The sequence below is a fragment of the Colius striatus genome, chromosome 12 (genome assembly GCF_028858725.1).
Source record: "Colius striatus isolate bColStr4 chromosome 12, bColStr4.1.hap1, whole genome shotgun sequence".
Taxonomy (NCBI): Eukaryota; Metazoa; Chordata; class Aves; order Coliiformes; family Coliidae; genus Colius; species Colius striatus.
In genome coordinates this window covers 28,385,443-28,405,508 of record NC_084770.1, presented here as the reverse complement: position 1 = coordinate 28,405,508, position 20,066 = coordinate 28,385,443, and positions in this window count along the sequence as shown.

Below are 20,066 nucleotides of genomic sequence, written 5' to 3'. Positions count from 1 at the left end.
AGCATTCTTTTTTCATAAAGTGTATGCTCAAAAAACCTTGTAAACTCCTCTTACAAGGGCTCCAAGTTTGCTGCATGTGAGAAACTAAGAATCAGGGTATTGTTTATTGAAAATTTATGTTGGGCTTGATGTAAAGGTTAAACAACAGAAGACAGGAAGTCGCTTATGCAAACAGCTACCAGACATCCTTGTGTGAGATAAGATAACTGCAATGGCATATATAAAACGGATATCGATTATGCAAGCAGGGGATATGCTGGTCAAAAATAACCATAGGATGTTCTGAGAAACTGGCAGATGTGGGACGAACGACTCCATATAAAGACATACAAGTGAGAAATCAACTATGGAACAATGGAGGAAGACTCCTTGCTCAACAACCACCGGAAGGCGGAAAACGACCCCCTCACAGGAAAACGACCATCTCACAGCACCTGGAGCACGTACAGAATACCTACATTACTTCAAGGCCACGAATTTAAAATGTATAAAAAGGGACTGTTCGAACTGATCAGGGCGGCAGTTGGTGGAGCGCAGACTCCCCTGTCGTCCAGCGCTGTCTTTGCTCATATTCTACTTGCTACAATTAATAAAATTATAATTGGATTATGATCCACTGTGGTCTTAATTTATGACACTGCATGTCCAATATGTTCATGTGGCTGCACAGCTTCTGAAGTTGTGTTCTATGTTCTGCATTGTCAGTTCCCAGACCTGTAGGCAAAACCTCAGATTGAACGTCGTATTCGTTAACTGACATCTTCAAGTCTGGAAGCCTGGTAACCCGGACCTTGGATGACAAAACACACCAAGTTGAAACCATAACTCATCAGTAGTCTAACTCTAAGCTGCTCTAAGTGAAGCTTTAAACATGTACCCATTTATTGATACCTGTAAGTAATTGGTTTTCTCCCAATGTCCCAACAGGCACGTTCCCATGTTTAATTCTTCTCCAGATATTGCCATCTTTTTCATCATAATAGTGTTGTAAGGAACTCGTAGTTAACTCCATGGAACACAACCAAGAGAGCAACCAAGTAAACAATCCGAGCCCTGATTACACAAGTTACAGCTGAAATACACACCACACAGAATAACTTCCTAGACCAAAATAGAAGAAGAAAACTGCTGGGGGGACACAGTTAGAAAAACTCTAAACAAGAACAAAAGCAGAGCAATCAGAAAAAAGCTGAGATGTGCCATATAGAAAAGGAAGCTGCTAAAGATAATTACTTCCAGTAATTCCCCGTTTCCACTGTATTTTTCATCTGAAATTGACTGAATGGTCAGATGGAAAACAGCATCACACATTCCAAAACACTAACTTACTGTACTCTTGGACAGGACCAAGCAGCCACAAGAGGCACGTCACGATCCTGAGATGGAGGGGTGGCCTTTCTGATGAACTTGTCCAGACAATTAAAAAATAACCAACTCTTTAAGCAAAACTCATCTCTAAGTGAATCTCCTACCAACAAGGTTTTGGGAGAATAGGAGAATGCTGAGAGGAAACACTCACCGCATGGAGGGCTGTTACCTTCTAGTCAGTCTTACCCAGAAGAATATTTGCCAGTGCCTTTATTACAGGCCAGGGAACTGACAGAACAATACAAACATGGCACTGACTAATATTTTCTTTTCAGGAAAACCTGAAGAGTTGACTCTGAGAAAACCAATAATTAAAACAATTTCATCCCATGCCTGAGATTATTGCCATGAGAAGTTATCTCAGTTTACCACAGAATGGCTGTGGCTGGAATGGCCCTCTGGAGATAATTTCATTCAAACTCCCTGCTCAAGCAGGGACACCTAGAATCATGTGCCCAGGACCACATCCTGGTTGCTTCTGCTTATTTCCAAGGACAGAGACTCTCCAGTCTCTGAGAAACCTGTTCCAGGGGTCAGACGCCACCACAGTAAATTATCCAACAGTATTACCTGAATACCGTGTGGAATCAAATTGAACTTGGAACGGACAGAAGCAAAGAAAAGAACAGGTGCTCTTGGTAAAGGAGTTTAGATACAAATATTTTGTAATGCTGCAATTCTATACCTCCCATTGGGTCAATCCCAGTTGTGTTTCCCAAGGTCAGTACTACCTTTGCTTTGTGTAGTTCTCCTTTAACTGTTTGATGAATAGAATTAGTTACCTAAGGAAAAAAAGTCACTGCACTTGAGGTGAATTCCAACATAACTTTACAATAACTGCAATGAAACAAATCTTCCAAGCTTAAAAATGACACGAGTATTAAACAAATAAAACCAGATTTTGTTACTCATTAAGGAAGGAGCTTCCTGAATGGGACACTACTCAAACACAGTTTCATTTACAGAGGCTACCCTTCCCCCGTTGAATCCCCACAGATGCAAAAGCAGCAATAACGTTTTCTGGAAGAAGATACTGAATTCAGAAGAATTGAAGAAAAAAAAATCCTATAAATCTCACTTGATTTTGCAGGAAAACAAACCAAGAAAGCTGACTTCTCAGAATCTGGCCAATAGTAGATATTTCTTGTCAATACTAACGAGGAGTTAAATTTGAAAACTAACTTTGCAGTTCATTACTGCTTTCTTACAGAAAATAACACACAAAGAGAAATAAAAGAACATGCCATTGAAAATCTGATAAATATTACCTTTGGGTTCCACTCAAGTTCATTACCAATGGGTGTCACTCTACAAAGTCCCCAGGCTGAGGTGGCAGACACTGAAACTTGGCAGGTGAGTGAAGCAGCTGGTAACTTTGGACTTGACATGTTCTGCCTTCATCTATATAGTTAATTTTGACACTACAGAACATATTTTCCTTCTCTTTTGGGGAAATATCTAGCACCTGAGCCCTTCAGAGTTGGAGAGGAAACAAAGAAGTATTATAGTTGTAAAGTTTCTTCACCTACTTGTGTCTAAAAGAGATTAAACTTTCACAGCACAATGTTCAGTGGTGTGTATGTGGAGCCATTCTGGCTTCCCTTCAGCACAGGCAGCATGGGAGAGCTTTTTAAAGAACAATTTGTACAGCAGAGATTTTTTTGCTAGTTTTGATGGTGGGTTAACTTTAACTTAGCAGTAAAAGTTCTAAACTACTTTGTATTAAAAAGTGCACATGAATAATTTAAACCAAAACAAATCCACATTTTTACCTGTGAACAACTGTTTTCTGACACAAACCATGAAATGCCAGCTTCTCCACATTTTTAACAGCAATCTTATTACCAGGTTCCTTAAAATACCCATTAATTTCTTCAGCAAGAATTGTATATTGGTCCTTCTGCTGATCTACTCTTCGACCAAAGTAGTTTGTTGCATTTACAACGTGGAGAGGCAGAATCTGAAAGCATAAAATACGTTATAAAAAAGACAACTGATGGTTTCTTAAGTTAATGAGACGTTTTCATGTTGAAGGTGACCTACCTCTTTCCAGCCTAAAGAGATGACAAATACTGCTGTACACATGCATTTCAGAAGACGATGACCTCTTATTGCTCCAAAGATTAGGAATAATCCTGAATGAATGAATCCTTATGAATAGTAACCGTCCATAGCCCAGTCCAGACTGGACACAAGTTTATAGAGCAAGATCTATAGGTCTTGGTGGTATTCCACTTAAATGAACACTAGTGAACTACAGTATTACCTGTCAAGCTACTAACCACTAAGGCATTTCACATCATCCAAGCTTAATTGTAAGTGGTCTCCAACCTTACAATGAGATTTAGAAGAACTGACTGGGGAAGCGTGACGCCTTCCCTCTTTTTGCACGGAAAATGCTTGACATAAGCTATCAAGAACACCAAATCACAAAATGCTGGGTGCATTTCATCCAAAGGCTCATGCTAGGCACAAGTACTGAGATACAGCTGAGTGTATGAGGCCAGACAGAAAAGACCACCAGAAAGGTAATTTCCACTTACTAAAACCCTAAAACTCTCACAGTGCAACTAGAGATTCTTAAAGGAAAGCAACATGATACCGAGTTCTAAACAAAAGAGACAGTGAACACTTATCCAGTTGACAACTGATTTGTAAGACATATATCTAGGCTCTGCAGTCAGCAGAAGCAGAACTAGATGAGGAAAGAGGCAACAACTGCTGTCTTGAGTGCACAAAAGGGAAGTACAAGTTTATAACAGGAGTATTACGAAATCTGTCCAGGTTTCAAGCACTCAAACTGTATCTATAGGTTATCAACGAGTTTCAACTACCAGCTGCCAACAAAAGCTTATTTATTAGGCAGAAATGGAGTGACACCAAGGAATCCGCCCAGTTTTTATTGTCTATTCTCACAACCTATGATTTTTGGGAATGGGGAATGCCCATTGATTGCATGACTTGAGTGCACCTGAATTCTAGCTAAAGACAGGACAGGAAAAAAGTGTAAGCAGCTCATCCAAAAAGGAAAGCACCCAGCAGTTCTCAGATCCAAGTACTAACCTTGAAAGGAAGCACCAGTGTCTACACATCTGCCCTCAGCAAACATTATCCAAGGTGGAGAAGAGACAGACTCTACAGTACTGCTGTACAGGAAGACTCTCCAGTAAATTAGGGACTGAAAAGCCAAGTGAAGGGAGTTTTGACATACAAGCTGTTACTGAGATGTGAAGAGCCACTATCAAACCGGTAACCAGGAAGGTTTCATGACTATTTAACTACTAAAAATGGCAGTCTGAATGTAACAGGACTCTATCAAAACTGTTTTCAAAACCACAATGACACCTTAGTAGGAAGCAACTGCTCCATCTAGAAGAGAGAATTTATATCCCATGTCTATGGACAGTGCAAATAGAGAAAATATTTGGTTCAATTGACAAGGCCAGAATATACTCATTTTTCAGGAAGTCTGCATCAACATGACAGAGAAGGAAAAATCCTCCCTTTAACTCTTGTTAAACAGGCATGATCTTCCACTGCAACGTTTCTTCACTCCAGAGGATTGTGTTTGCTCTACTACAAAAGTAATTCCATTTACAGGACCTTTAATCTTTGCCTATTTTGGTTTATGTTCTAAATTGATAGAGGAAAGGAATAAACAGAACAAATGCCCTCTTCCCATAGAACACGAGGCTCCAATGCAGGAGAAAACCTAAGGTAAACTCAGAACCACCTACAAAACAATTTTAGGTCAAGCTAAAGATTAAGGGAAAATCTGACACACACTTAAGCAACGGAGAAACTAAAAAAGCTAAAACTCTCCCAAATACCCAAGAGATGTGGGATATGTACTACATTAACATGAAGGTAATATGCTAAGGAGGTATTTAAGATGTGTTCCTGGTACACCAAAGAAAGGGAAAAAGCAATAACTGTAACTTACCATCAGATATCCAGGTGTTTGTGTCACCGTATCTGGGATATGCTGGGGCACGTCCATTTGTAAATTAACTTGACGACGATCCAGACACACTGTTCTGTTTCTACATATTTAAAAACTGGTTTTAGAACAAAGCCCTTTTAGTTGTAAACTATTTTTGATGTGGCTTACAACATCTTTTCAAACTAACATTTCATCAGCCCTCAGTATTCAATTTCTGCTTCAAGTAGCACCAACGACTGGAGATTAGACAGAAGTGGCCAAAAAGCTCTTGTTGGAAAAGTTTATACAACAAAACCAAAATCCACCAGGAAACTAGTTTCAGAATAAAACAAAGACTAACACTGAATTTTGTGTTACTTGCAACAAGGGTCATCCACACTAGAAGGAATATCTGAGGGCTTCAACCAAGGCCCTGTTAGAATCCAGTTAGACACAGCTCAGAGAAGTCCGGCGGGGGGCGGCTCAGGCGCGGGGGAGGCAGCGGCGGGGCCAGGCCGGGGGGGCACAGGCAGCGGAACGAGCCCGCGGTGTTGAGGCAGCGGCCGGGCTGGCAGCGGGGGGGGCCCGAACACTCGTCCACGTCTGGGGAGGGCGGCGGCACAGAAGGGGTTAATGGGATATTTGCGGGGGGGGGGGATGGGGAGGGCTCAGGGTGCTGGGGAGGGGGTTTGGGTGCTGGGGGAGGAGGTTTGGAGGGGATTTGGGTGCTGAGGAGGGGGTTTGGGTGCTGAGGGAGTGGGTTTGGGTGCTGGGTTGGGCTCAGGGTGCAGGGGAGGGTTCTCGGGAGGGGGTTTGGGTGCTGGGAAGGGGTTTTGGGTACTGGGGGAAGGGCTCAGGGTGCTGGGAAGGGGGTTTGGGTGCTGGGGAAGGAGTTTTGGAGGGGGGCTGGGTGCTGGGGAGGGCTCTGGGTGCTGGGGAGGGGGATAGGGAGGGAATTTGGGTGCCGAGGAGGGAATTTGGGAGGGGTTTGGGTGCTGGGGCAGGGCTCTGGGTGCTGAGGCGGGCTCAGTCTTGAAAGGGGGCTCCTGGTGTTGGGGGGTGGTCAGGGTGCTGGGGGAGGGGTCAGTCTGGTTGGGGGGGTCAGACTGAAAGGGGGCTCAGGCTGATTTGAGGGAGTCAGGCTGGTTTGGGGGCTCAGGCTGGTGTGGGGGTGTCTGTTTTAGGGGGCTCAATCTGGTGTGGGGGTGTCTGTGTTTTGGGGGGCTCAGGCTGGTTTGTGGGTGTCTGTGTTTTGGAGGGCTCAGGCTAGTTTTGGGGGGCTCCGGCTGGTGTGGGGGTGTCTGTGTTTTGGGGGGCTCAGTGTGTTTCGGGGGGCTCAGGCCGGTTTGGGGGTGTCTGTGTTTTGGAGGGCTCAGGCTAGTTTTGGGGGGCTCAGGCTGGTGTGGGGGTGTCTGTGTTTTGGGGGGCTCAGGCTGGTTTAGGGGGCTCAGGCTGGTTTTGGGGGGCTCAGGCTGGTGTGGGGGTGTCTGTGTTTTGGGGGGCTCGGGCTGGTGTGGGGGACAGTGTGTTTTGGGGGGCTCAGGCTGGTGTGGGGGTGTCTGTGTTTTGGGGGGCTCAGGCTGGTGTGGGGGACAGTGTGTTTTGGGGGGCTCAGGCTGGTGTGGGGGTGTCTGTGTTTTGGGGGGCTCAGGCTGGTGTGGGGGTGTCTCACCGACACAGTCGAGCTGCGCCGGGTCCAGCCGGTAGCCGGGGTCACAGCTGCAGGTGAAACCGTCGGGGAGCCGCACGCAGCGCCCGTGGCGGCACCCACTGAGCACCCCACACTCCTCCCCTGGGGCTGGGGGGGTCAGGCTGGGGGTCAGCACCCCAAAATCCACCCCCCCTCCACCCCACCCCCTCCCCAAACTCAGCCTCCTCCTCTTCCTTCTCCTCTTCCTCCTCCACCAAGGCTCCGTGGGCTTGGTAGGACCAGGCGTGGGGGTCGGGGTGGGGGTCAGGGTGGGGGTCGGGGGGTTTATAACGGGGTCCCCGAGGTCGGTGAGGGATGAAAGGTAAAGGGGGGGCCTCAAAATCATCCCCCTCGTACCGGGGGGGGGCGTAAAGAGGATCGTGAGCGCCGATGCCGCCAAGCCCCGCCCCGAAAGAGGAAGGGTCGTATTCGGAACGGGGGGGCAGAGTGGGGGGGGAGGTGGGGCCCCCCGAAATAGTCGGGGCTGTAAGGGGGGGGTAGGGGGGGCGTAAGGGGGGGAGGTGCTCGAAGAGGGGGGCGACGTAGCCCGGGGGGCGCAGAACGTTGCACAGGAACTCGAAGTCGTCTGGGGAGGAGGGAGGGGAGAGAGAGGAGAGAGGGGGGTTATGGGGGACCCCCAGACACAGTAAACGGGAATGGGAGGGGGTTGGGGGGCTGGGGAGGGGGTTGGGGTGGGGGTTTGGGTGCTGGGGAGAGGGTTGGGGAGAGTGGCTGAGTGCTGGGGAGGGGGTTGTGGGGGGGTCAGGGTGCTGGGGAGGGGGTAGAGGAGGGAGTTTCGGTGCTGGGGAGGGGGTTGTGGGGGGTCAGGGTGCTGGGTAGGGATGCTGGGGGTGGGCTCAGTGTGCTGGGGAGGGGGTTTGGGTACTGGGGAGGGGGTTGTGGGGTGGGGTTGGGTGCTGGGGAGGGAGTGTGGGTGCTGGAGGTGGGCTCAGGGTGCTGGGGAGGGGGGTTGGGTGCTGGGGGAGGGCTCTGGGTGCTGTGGAGGGGGTTGGGGAGGGGGTTTGGGTGCTGGGGAGGGGGTTTAGGTGTTGGAGGTGGGCTCAGGGTGCTGGGGAGGGGGTTGGGAAGGGGGTTTGGGTGCTGGGGGTGGGCTCAGGGGGTCTGGGTGTTGGGAGGGGCTTGGGGGGGACAGGGTGCTGGGGAGGGGGTTTGGGTACTAGGGGAGGGCTCTGGGTGCTATGGAGGGGGTTGGGGAGGGGGCTTGGGTGCTGGGGAGGGGGTTTGAGTGCTGGGGGTGGGCTCTGGGTGCTGGGGAGGGGGTCTGGACACTGGGGTGGGCTCTGGGTGCTGGGAAGGGAGTCAGGGTGCTGAGGGGGAGGGGGATTGGTGCTGGGGGGATAAAAACGGCCCCCAAAGGGGTCGTGAGATGGGGGGGTGGGGGGCTACGCGCGACCTTCTTAGTGAGGCACTTGGGGTCCCATCATGGGGGTGCATGGAGGGGTCAGCTGGATCCCTCCCATCGCCACGGGGTGAGTGGGGGATGTTGAGGGGTCCCTGTGTTAGCGGGGGGGTGCCCCGAGGCTCCCACCTGAGCGGCGCTCGGGGCACAGGGCGCAGTCCACGCCCCAGGCGTGTCCGTACAGGCAGCAGCACTCGCTGTACGGCACCTGCCCGTCCCGCCGCGCCCCCCGCACACCAGCTCCGGCCGCAGCTCCTGCCAGCACACGGCCCGCGCCGCCGCTGCGCGGGGGGCTGCCGTCACGCGCCGCGACCACCCCCCGCACAGCGCCACACACCCCCAGATCCGCGCTGGCCCCGCAGAATGCGCTTGGGGACTCCAAAGACTCCCCCGAAAACACCCCAAAACTCCCCCTTTTGTCCCTCGCAACTCCACCAAAACGCAACTTTTTCACTCAAAACTCCACCAAAACTCCCCTTTTCCCCTCAAATCTCCTCTAAACTCCCACTTTTGCCTCAAAACTTCACCAAAACCTCACTTTTTGGCTCAAAACTCCCCCCAAACCCCCCTTTTTCCCCTCAAAAGCCCCTTTCATCCCTTAAGATCCCCAAATCTCTCCTTTTTCTCCTCAAAATCTTCCTTTTTCCTACTAAAACCCCGCTTTTCCTCTCAAAAACTCCTCTTTTAACCCTTAAGACCCCAAAATCTTCACTTTTTCCCCTCAAAACCCCCCTTTTATTCCTGAAGACCCCCAAAGCCCCCTTATCCCCTCAAAATCTCCGTTTTTCCCCTCAATGCCCCCTTTTTCCCTTCAAAACCCCTTTTATCCCTTAAGATCCCCAAACCTCCCTTTTTTCACCTCAAAACCACTTTTTATCCCTTAAGATCCTAAAACTCCCCCTTTTTTGCCCTCAAAACTTGCCTTTTATCCCTTAAGACCCCAAAACCCCTTTTTCCCCCTCAAAACCCCCTTTTTCCCGCCTTTAGACCCAAAGCCGCCCCTTTTCCCCTCAGCGCCAGGCCCCGCCCCTCCCCTCGGCCCGTCCATTTCTCACGGGGGGGGGCGAAACAAACCCCCCTCATTTTATACAAAACCTTTATTCTGTAACAGTGTGTGTTGGGGTGGGGGGTCCCCCAAACCTCCCCCCGCGACCCCCCAACACTGAGAGGGGGGAGCACAGCGGGTGCCAAGGGGGGACACACGCATAGGTGCCCCCCCCCCCCCATCATCCCGAGGGCCACAATGCCGCCCCCCCCCCGCCTTAAATCTCTTGATCTACACAATAAATACGGCGGGGGACGGCTCAGGCGCGGGGGAGGCAGCGGCGGGACCAGGCCGGGGGGGCACAGGCAGCGGAACGAGCCCGCGGTGTTGAGGCAGCGGCCGGGCTGGCAGCGGGGGGGGGCCCGAACACTCGTCCACGTCTGGGGAGGGCGGCGGCACAGAAGGGGTTAATGGGGTATTTGGGGGGGGGGATGGGGAGGGCTCAGGGTGCTGGGGAGGGGGTTTGGGTGCTGGGGGAGGAGGTTTGGAGGGGATTTGGGTGCTGAGGAGGGGGTTTGGGTGCTGAGGGAGTGGGTTTGGGTGCTGGGTTGGGCTCAGGGTGCAGGGGAGGGTCCTCGGGAGGGGATTTGGGTGCTGGGGAAGGAGTTCGGGAGGGGGTTTGGGTGCTGGGGAGGGGTTTTGGGTACTGGGGGAAGGGCTCAGGGTGCTGGGGAGGGGGTTTGGGTGCTGGGGAAGGAGTTTTGGAGGGGGGCTGGGTGCTGGGGAGGGCTCTGGGTGCTGAGGGAGGGGATCAGGGTGCTGGGGAGGGGGAGTTGGGTGCTGCGGAGGGCTGGGTGCTGGGGAAGGAGTTTGGGAGGGGCTCACTATGTGGAAGGGGGCTCTATGGGGGTCACTATGTGGCAGGGGGGCTCTATGGGGGTCTTAATGGCTCACTATGTGGCAGGGGAGCTCTATGGGGTCTCAATGGCTCACTATATGGCAGGGGGCTCTATGGGAGTCACTATGTGGCAGGGGGGCTCTATGGGGGTCTCCATGGCTCACTATGTGGCAGGGGGCTCTCTGGGGGTCACTATGTGGCAGGGGAGGCTCTATGGGGCTCACTATGTGGCAGGGGGGGCTCTATGGAGGTCTCAATGGCTCACTATGTGGCAGTGGGCTCTCTGGGGGTCTCAATGGCTCACTATATGGCAGGGGGCTCTATGGGGGTCTCTGGCTCACTATGTGGCAGAGGGCTCTATGGAGGTCTCAATGGTTCAGTATATGGCAGGGGGCTCTATGGGGGTCACTATGTGGCAGGGGGGCTCTATGGGGGTCTCCATGGCTCACTATATGGCAGGGGGCTCTATAGGGGTCACTATGTGGCAGGGGAGGCTCTATGTGGCAGGGGGGGCTCTATGGAGGTCTCAATGGCTCACTATGTGGTAGGGGGCTCTATGGGGGTCTCAATGGCTCACTATATGTCAGGGGGCTCTATGGGGGTCACTATGTGGCAGGGGGCTCTATGGGGATCACTACGTGGCATGGGGGATCTCTGGGGTCACTATTTGGCAGGGGGGCCTATGGGTGGTCTCCATGGCTCACTATGTGGCAGGGAGGGTCTATGGGGGTCTCAATGGCTCTCTATATGGCAGGGGGCTCTATGAGGGTCATTATGTGGCAGGGGAGCTCTATGGGGGTCTCCATGGCTCAATATGTGGAAGGGGGCTCTATGGGGTTCACTATGTGGCAGGGAAGTCTCTATGTGACAGGGGGGGCTCTATGGGGGTCTTAATGGCTCACTATGTGGCAGGGGAGGCTCTATGGGGGTCCCAATGGCTCACTATGTGGCAGGGGGCTCTCTGGGGGTCACTATGTGGCAGGGGAGCTCTATGGTGGTCTCCATGGCTCACTATGTGGCAGGGGGCTCTCTGGGGGTCACTATGTGGCAGTGGAGGCTCTATGTGGCAGGGGGGGCTCTATGGGGTCTCAATGGCTGACTATATGGCAAGGGGCTCTATGGGAGTCACTATGTGGCAAGGGCTCTATGGGGGTCTCAATGGCTCACTATATGGCAGGGGGCTCTATGGGGGTCACTATGTGGCAGCGGGCTCTATGAGGGTCTCAATGGCTCACTATATGGCAGGGGGCTTTATGAGGGTCACTATGTGGCAGGGGAGGCTCTATGGGGTCTCAATGGCTCACTATATGGCAGGGGGCTCTATGGGGGTCACTATGTGGCAGGGGGGCTCTATGGGGGTCTTCATGGCTCACTATGTGGCAGGGGGCTCTCTGGGGGTCACTATGTGGCAGGGGAGGCTCTATGGGGGTCTCTATGTGGCAGGGGGGGTCTATGGGGGGGGTCTCTGGCTCACTATGTGGCAGGGGGGCTCTGTGGGGGTCTCAATGGCTCACTATGTGGCAGGGGGGTCTATGGGGGTCTCAATGGCTCACTATGGGGCAGTTGGGTCTATGGGGGTCTCAATGGCTCACTATATGGCAGGGGCTCTATGGGGGTCTCCATGGCTAACTATATGGCAGGGGGCTCTATGGGGTCACTATGTGGCAGGGGGCTCTATGGGGGTCTCTATGTGGCAGGGGGGGTCTATGGGGGGGTCTCTGGCTCACTATGGGGCAGGGGGGTCTATGGGGGTCTCTTTGGCTCACTATGTGGCAGGGGGATCTATGGGGGCCTCAATGGCTCACTATGTGGCAGGGAGGTCTATGGGGGTCGCAGACTCACTATATGGCAGGGGTCTCTATGGGGGTCACTATGTGGCAGGAAGGGTCTATGGGGATCACTATGTGGAAGGGGAGTGTATGGGGGTGTCTCAATGGCTCACTATATGACAGCGGCCTCTATGGGGGTCACTATGTGGCAGGGGGCTCTATGGGGGTCTCAATAGCTCACTATGTGGCAGGGGGTTCTATGGGGGTCACTATGTGGCAGGGGGGCTCTATGGGGGTCTGCATGGCTCACTATATGGCAGAGGGCTCTATGGGGGTCACTATGTGGCAGGGGGGGTCTATGGGGGTCTTAATGGCTCACTATATGGCAGGGGGCTCTATGGGGGTCACTATGTGGCAGGGGGCTCTATGGGGGTCTCTGGCTCACTATGTGGCAGAGGGCTCTATGGAGGTCTCAATGGCTCACTATGTGGCAGAGGGGTCTATGGGGGTCTCAATGACTCACTATATGGCAGGGGGCTCTATAGGGGTCACTATGTGGCAGGGCAGCTCTATGGGGGTCTCCATGGCTCACTACGTGGCAGGGGGCTCTTAGGGGCTCACTATGTGGCAGGGGGGGATCTATGGGGTCTCAATGGCTCACTATATGGCAGGGGGGCTCTATGGGGATCACTATGTGGCAGGGTGCTCTATGGGGGTCTTAATGGCTCACTATGTGGCAGAGAGGGATCTATGGGGGGGGTCACTGTGGCATGGGGGTCTATGGGGGTCACTATCTGGCAGGGGGGGCTCTATGGGAGTCACTATGTGGCAGGGCTCTATGGGGGTCTCCATGGCTCACTATGTGGCAGGGGGGTCTATGGGGGTCTCAATGGCTCACTATGTGGCAGCGCGGGTCTTTGGGGGGTCACTGTGGCGGGGGGGGTCTATGGGGGTCACTATCTGGCAGGGAGTCTCTATGGGAGTCACTATGTGGCAGGGCTCTATGGGGGTCTCTGTGGCTCACTATGTGGCAAGGGGCTCTATGGAGGTCTCTATGTGGCAGGGTAGGATCGATGGGGGTCTCCATGGCTCACTATGTGGCAGGGGGACTCTATGGGGGTCTCATTGGCTAACTATATGGCAGGGGGCTCTATAGAGGTCACTATGTGGCAGGGGGGGCTCTATGGGGGTCTCTGGCTCACTATGTGGCAGGGGGCTCTATGAGGGTCTCTATGTGGCAAGGGGGGCTCTATAGGGGTCACTATTTGGCAGGGGGGTCTATGGGGGTCTCAATGGCTAACTATATGGCAGGGGGCTCTATGGGAGTCACTATGTGGCAGGGGATGTCTATGGGGGTCTCAATGGCTCACTATGTGGCAGGGGGGTCTATGGGGGTCTCAATGGCTCACTATGGGGCAGGGGGGTCTATGGGGGTCTCAGTGGCTCACTATATGGCAGGGGGCTCTATGGGGTCACTATGTGACAGGGGGGGTCTATGGGGATCTTAATGGCTCACTCTGTGGTAGGGGGTCTATGGGGGTCTAAATGGCTCACTATGGGGCAGGGGGGTCTATGGGGGTCTCAATGGCTCACTATATGGCAGGGGGCTCTATGGGGTCACTATGTGGCAGGGGGCTCTATGGGGGTCTCTATGTGGCAGGGGGGGTCTATGGGGGGGGTCTCTGGCTCACTATGAGGCAGGGGGGTCTATGGGGGTCTCAATGGCTCACTATGTGGCAGAAGGGTCTATGGGGATCTCAATGGCTCACTATGGGGCAGGGGGTCTTTGGGGGTCTCCATGGCTCACTATATGGCAGGGGGCTCTATGGGGGTCACTATGTGGCAGGGGGGCTCTATAAGGTTCTCCATGGCTCACTATATGGCAGAGGGCTCTATGGGGGTCACTATGTGGCAGGGGAGGCTCTATGGTGGTCTCTGGCTCACTATGTGGCAGAGAGGGATCTATGGGGGGTCACTGTGGCGGGGGGGGTCTATGGGGGTCACTATCTGGCAGGGGGTCTCTATGGGAGTCACTATGTGGCAGGGCTCTATGGGGGTCTCTATGGCTCACTATGTGGCAAGGGGCTCTATGGGGGTCTCTATGTGGCAGGGTAGGATCGATGGGGGTCTCCATGGCTCACTATGTGGCAGGGGGACTCTATGGGGGTCTCAATGGCTCACTATATGGCAGGGGGCTCTATGGGGGTCACTATGTGGCAGGGGGGGCTCTATGGGTGTCTCTGGCTCACTATGTGGCAGGGGGCTCTATGAGGGTCTCTATGTGGCAAGGGGGGCTCTATAGGGGTCACTATTTGGCAGGGGGGTCTATGGGGGTCTCAATGGCTAACTATATGGCAGGGGGCTCTATGGGAGTCACTATGTGGCAGGGGATGTCTATGGGGGTCTCAATGGCTCACTATGTGGCAGGGGGGTCTATGGGGGTCTCAATGGCTCACTATGGGGCAGGGGGGTCTATGGGGGTCTCAGTGGCTCACTATATGGCAGGGGGCTCTATGGGGTCACTATGTGACAGGGGGGGTCTATGGGGATCTTAATGGCTCACTCTGTGGTAGGGGGTCTATGGGGGTCTAAATGGCTCACTATGGGGCAGGGGGGTCTATGGGGGTCTCAATGGCTCACTATATGGCAGGGGGCTCTATGGGGTCACTATGTGGCAGGGGGCTCTATGGGGGTCTCTATGTGGCAGGGGGGGTCTATGGGGGGGGTCTCTGGCTCACTATGAGGCAGGGGGGTCTATGGGGGTCTCAATGGCTCACTATGTGGCAGAAGGGTCTATGGGGATCTCAATGGCTCACTATGGGGCAGGGGGTCTTTGGGGGTCTCCATGGCTCACTATATGGCAGGGGGCTCTATGGGGGTCACTATGTGGCAGGGGGGCTCTATAAGGTTCTCCATGGCTCACTATATGGCAGAGGGCTCTATGGGGGTCACTATGTGGCAGGGGAGGCTCTATGGTGGTCTCTGGCTCACTATGTGGCAGAGAGGGATCTATGGGGGGTCACTGTGGCGGGGGGGGTCTATGGGGGTCACTATCTGGCAGGGGGTCTCTATGGGAGTCACTATGTGGCAGGGCTCTATGGGGGTCTCTATGGCTCACTATGTGGCAAGGGGCTCTATGGGGGTCTCTATGTGGCAGGGTAGGATCGATGGGGGTCTCCATGGCTCACTATGTGGCAGGGGGACTCTATGGGGGTCTCAATGGCTCACTATATGGCAGGGGGCTCTATGGGGGTCACTATGTGGCAGGGGGGGCTCTATGGGTGTCTCTGGCTCACTATGTGGCAGGGGGCTCTATTAGTGTCTCTATGTGGCAAGGGGGGCTCTATAGGGGTCACTATTTGGCAGGGGGGTCTATGGGGGTCTCAATGGCTAACTATATGGCAGGGGGCTCTATGGGAGTCACTATGTGCCAGGGGAGCTCTATGGGGGTCTCAATGGCTCACTATGGGGCAGGGGGGTCTATGGGGGTCCCAGTGGCTCACTATATGGGAGGGGGCTCTATGGGGTCACTATGTGGCAGGGGGCTCTATGGGGGTCCCTATGTGGCAGCGGGGGTCTATGGGGGGTTGTCTGGCTCACTATGTGGCAGGGGAGGCTCTATGGGGGGGTCTCAATGGCTCACTATATGGCAGGGGGCTCTATGTGGGTCACTATGTGGCAGGGGGCTCTATGGGGGTCTCCATGGCTTACTATGTGGCAGGGGGGGTCTATGGGGATCTTAATGGCTCACTATATGGCAGGGGGCTCTATGGGGGTCACTATGTGGCAGGGGGCTCTATGGGGGTCTATGGTTCACTATGTGGCAGAGGGCTCTATGGAGGTCTCAATGGCTCACTATGTGGCAGAGGGGTCTATAGGGGTCTCAATGGCTCACTATATGGCAGGGGGCTCTATAGGGGTCACTATGTGGCAGGGGAGCTCTATGGGGGTCTCCATGGCTCACTATGTGGCAGGGGGCTCTTAGGGGCTCACTATGTGGCAGGGGGGGATCTATGGGGTCTCAATGGCTCACTATATGGCAGGGGGGCTCTTTGGGGGTCACTATGTGGCAGGGGGCTCTATGGGGGTCTTAATGGCTCACTATGTGGCAGAGAGGGATCTATGGGGGGTCACTGTGGCATGGGGGTCTATGGGGGTCACTATCTGGCAGGGGGGGCTCTATGGGAGTCACTATGTGGCAGGGCTCTATGGGAGTCTCCATGGCTCACTATGTGGCAGGGGGGTCTATGGGGGTCTCAATGGCTCCTTATGTGGCAGAGGGGGTCTTTGGGGGTCTCTGGATCACTATGTGGCAGGGGGCTCTATGAGGATCACTACGTGGCAGGGGGGCTCTCTGTGGTCACTATTTGGCAGGGGGGCCTATGGGTGGTCTCCATGGCTCACTATGTGGCAGGGAGGGTCTATGGGGGTCTTAATGGCTCACTATATGGCAGGGGGCTCTCTGGGGGTCACTATGTGGCAGGGGAGGCTCTATGTGGCAGGGGGGGCTCTATGGGGGTCTTAATGGCTCACTATGTGGCAGGGGGTTCTATGGGGGTCTTAATGGCTCACTATATGGCAAGGGGCTCTATGGGGGTCACTATGTGGCAGGGGGGTCTATGGGGGTCTCTGGCTCACTTTGTGGCAGGGGGCTCTATGAGGGTCTCTATGTGGCAAGGGGGGTTCTATGAAGGTCACTATTTGGCAGGGGGGTGTATGGGGGGGTCTCTGGCTCACTATATGGTGGGGTGTTTATGGGGTCACTATGTGGCAGGGGGGCTCTATGGGTGGTCTCTGGCTCACTATATGGCAGGGGGCTTTATGGGGGTCACTATGTGGCAGGGGGTTCTCTATGGCTCACTATGTGGCAGGGGGGTCTATGGGGGTCTCCATGGCTCACTATGTGGCAGGGGGCTCTATGGGGGTCTCAATAACTCACTATGTGGCATGGGGCTCTTTGGAGGTCACTATGTGGCAGGGGAGGCTCTATGGGGGTCTCAATGGCTCACTATATGGCAGGGGGCTCTATGGGGTCTGAATGGCTCACTATATGGCAGGGGGGGTCTATGGGGTCTCAATGTCTCACTATATGGCAGGGGGCTCTATGGGAGTCACTATGTGGCAGAGGGCTCTATGGGGGTCCCTATGTGGCAGGGGAGGCTCTATGGGGGTCTCCCTGGCTCACTATATGGCAGAGGGCTCTATGGGGGTCACTATGTGGCAGGGGAGGCTCTATAGGGGTCTCCATGGCTCACTATATGGCAGAGGGCTCTATGGGGGTCACTATGTGGCAGGGGAGGCTCTATGGGGGTCTCCATGGCTCACTATGTGGCAGGGGGCTCTATGGGGGTCTTAATGGCTCACTATATGGCAAGGAGCTCTATAGGAGTCACTATGTGGCAGGGGGGTCTATGGGGGTCTCTGGCTCACTATGTGGCAGGGGGCTCTATGAGGGTCTTTATGTGGCAAGGGGGGCTCTATAGGGGTCACTATTTGGCAGGGGGGTCTATGGGGGTCTCAAAGGCTAACTATATGGCAGGGGGCTCTATGGGAGTCACTATGTGGCAGGGGAGCTCTATGGGGGTTTCATTGGCTCACTATGTGGCAGGGGGGTCTATGGGGGTCTCAGTGGCTCACTATATGGCAGGGGGCTCTATGGCTTCACTATGTGGCAGGTGGCTCTATGGGGGTCTCTATGTGGCAGGGGGGGTCTATGGGGGGGGTGTCTGGCTCACTACGTGGCAGGGGAGGCTCTATGGGGGGGTCTCAATGGCTCACTATATGGCAGGGGGCTCTATGGGGGTCACTATGTGGCAGGGGGCTCTATGGGGGTCTCCATGGCTTACTATGTGGCAGGGGGGGTCTATGGGGATCTTAATGGCTCACTATATGGCAGGGGTCTCTATGGGGGTCACTATATGGCAGGGGGTTCTCTATGGCTCACTATGTGGCAGGGGGGTCTATGGGGGTCTCTATGTAGCAGAGGGTCTATGGGAGTCTCAATAGCTCACTATGTGGCAGGGGGCTCTATGGAGGTCACTATGTGGCAGGGGAGCTCTATGGGGGTCTCAATGATTCACTATGTGGCAGGGGGCTCTATGAGGTCACTATGTGGCAGGGGGCTCTATGGGGGTCTCTATGTGGCAGGGAGGGTCAATGGGGGGGGTCTCTGGCTCACTATGTGGCAGGGGGGTCTATGGCGGTCTCAATGGCTCACTATGTGGCAGGGGGGCTCTATGGGGGTCACTATGTGGCAGGGGGCTCTATGGGGGTCTTAATGGATCACTATGTGGCAGAGAGGGATCTATGGGGAGGGTCACTGTGGCATGGGGGTTTATGGGGGTCACTATCTGGCACGGGGGGCTCTATGGGAGTCACTATGTGGCAGGGCTCTATGGGGGTCTCCATGGCTCACTATGTGGCATGGGGGTCTATGGGGGTCTCAATGGCTCACTATGTGGCAGGGGTCTCTATGGGGGTCTCAATGGCTCACTATGTGGCAGAGGGGTTATCTATGGATCACTATGTGGCAGGGGGTTCTCTATGGATCACTATGTGGCAGGGGAGCTCTATGGGGGTCTCACTGGCTCACTATATGGCAGGGGGCTCTATGAGGGTCACTATGTGGCAGGGGAGGCTCTATGGGGTCTCAATGGCTCACTATATGGCAGGGGGCTCTATGGGGGTCTCTATGTGGCAGGGGGGTATCTATGGGGGTCTCCATGGCTCACTATATGGCAGGGGGCTCTATGTGGGTCACTATGTGGCAGGGAAGGCTCTATGGGGTCTCAATGGCTCACTATACAGCAGGGGGCTCTATGGGGGTCACTATGTAGCAGGGGGGCTCTATGGGGGTCTAAATGGCTCACTATATGGCAGGGGTCTCTATGGGGGTCAGTGTGTGGCAGGGGGGCTCTATGGGGGTCTCCATGGCTCACTATGTGGAAGGGGGGGTCTATGGGAGTCACTATGTGGCAGGGCTCTATGGGGGTCTCCATGGCTCACTATGTGGCAGGGGGTTCTCTATGGATCACTATGTGGCAGGAGGAGCTCTATGGGTAGTCTCAATGGCTCACTATGTGGCAGGGGGCTCTATGGGGGTCTCTATGTGGCAGGGGGGGATCTATGGGGGTCTCCATGGCTAACTATATGTCAGGGGGGTCTATGGGGGTCACTATGTGGAAGGGGGTTCTATGGGGGTCTCCATGGCTCACTATGTGGCAGGGGGCTCTATGAGGGTCACTATGTGGCAGAGGGGTCTATGGGGGTCTCAATGTCTCACTGTGTGGCAGGGGGTTCTCTATGGATCACTATGTGGCAGGAGGAGCTCTATGGGGGGTGTCAATGGCTCACTGTATGGCAGGGGGTTCTCTATGGATCACTATGTGGCAGGAGGAGCTCTATGAGGGGTCTCAATGGCTCACTATGTGGCAGAGGGGTCTATCGGGGTCTCAATGGCTCACTATATGGCAGGGGGCTCTATGGGGGTCACTATGTGGCAAGGGCTCTATGGGGGTCTCAATGGCTCACTATATGGCAGGGGGCTTATGGGGCTCACTATGTGGCGGGGGGGTCTATGGGGGTCTCTATGTGGCAGGGGGGGTCTATGGGGGGGGGTGTCTGGCTCACTATGTGGCAGGGGAGGCTCTATGGGGGGGTCTCTGGATAACTATGTGGCAGGGGGCTCTATGGGGATCGCTACGTGGCAGGAGGGCTCTCTGGGGTCACTATTTTGCAGGGGGGCCTATGGGTGGTCTGCATGGCTAACTATGTGGCAGGGAGGGTCTATGGGGGTCTTAATGGCTCACTATATGGCAGGGGGCTCTATGAAGGTCACTATGTGGCAGGGGGCTCTATGGGGGTCTCTGGCTCACTATGTGGCAGAGAGCTCTATGGAGGTCTCAATGGCTCACTATGTGGCAGAGGGCTCTATGGAGGTCTCAATGGCCCACTATATGGCAGGGGGCTCTATAGGGGTCACTATGTGGCAGGGCAGCTCTATGGGGGTCTCCAT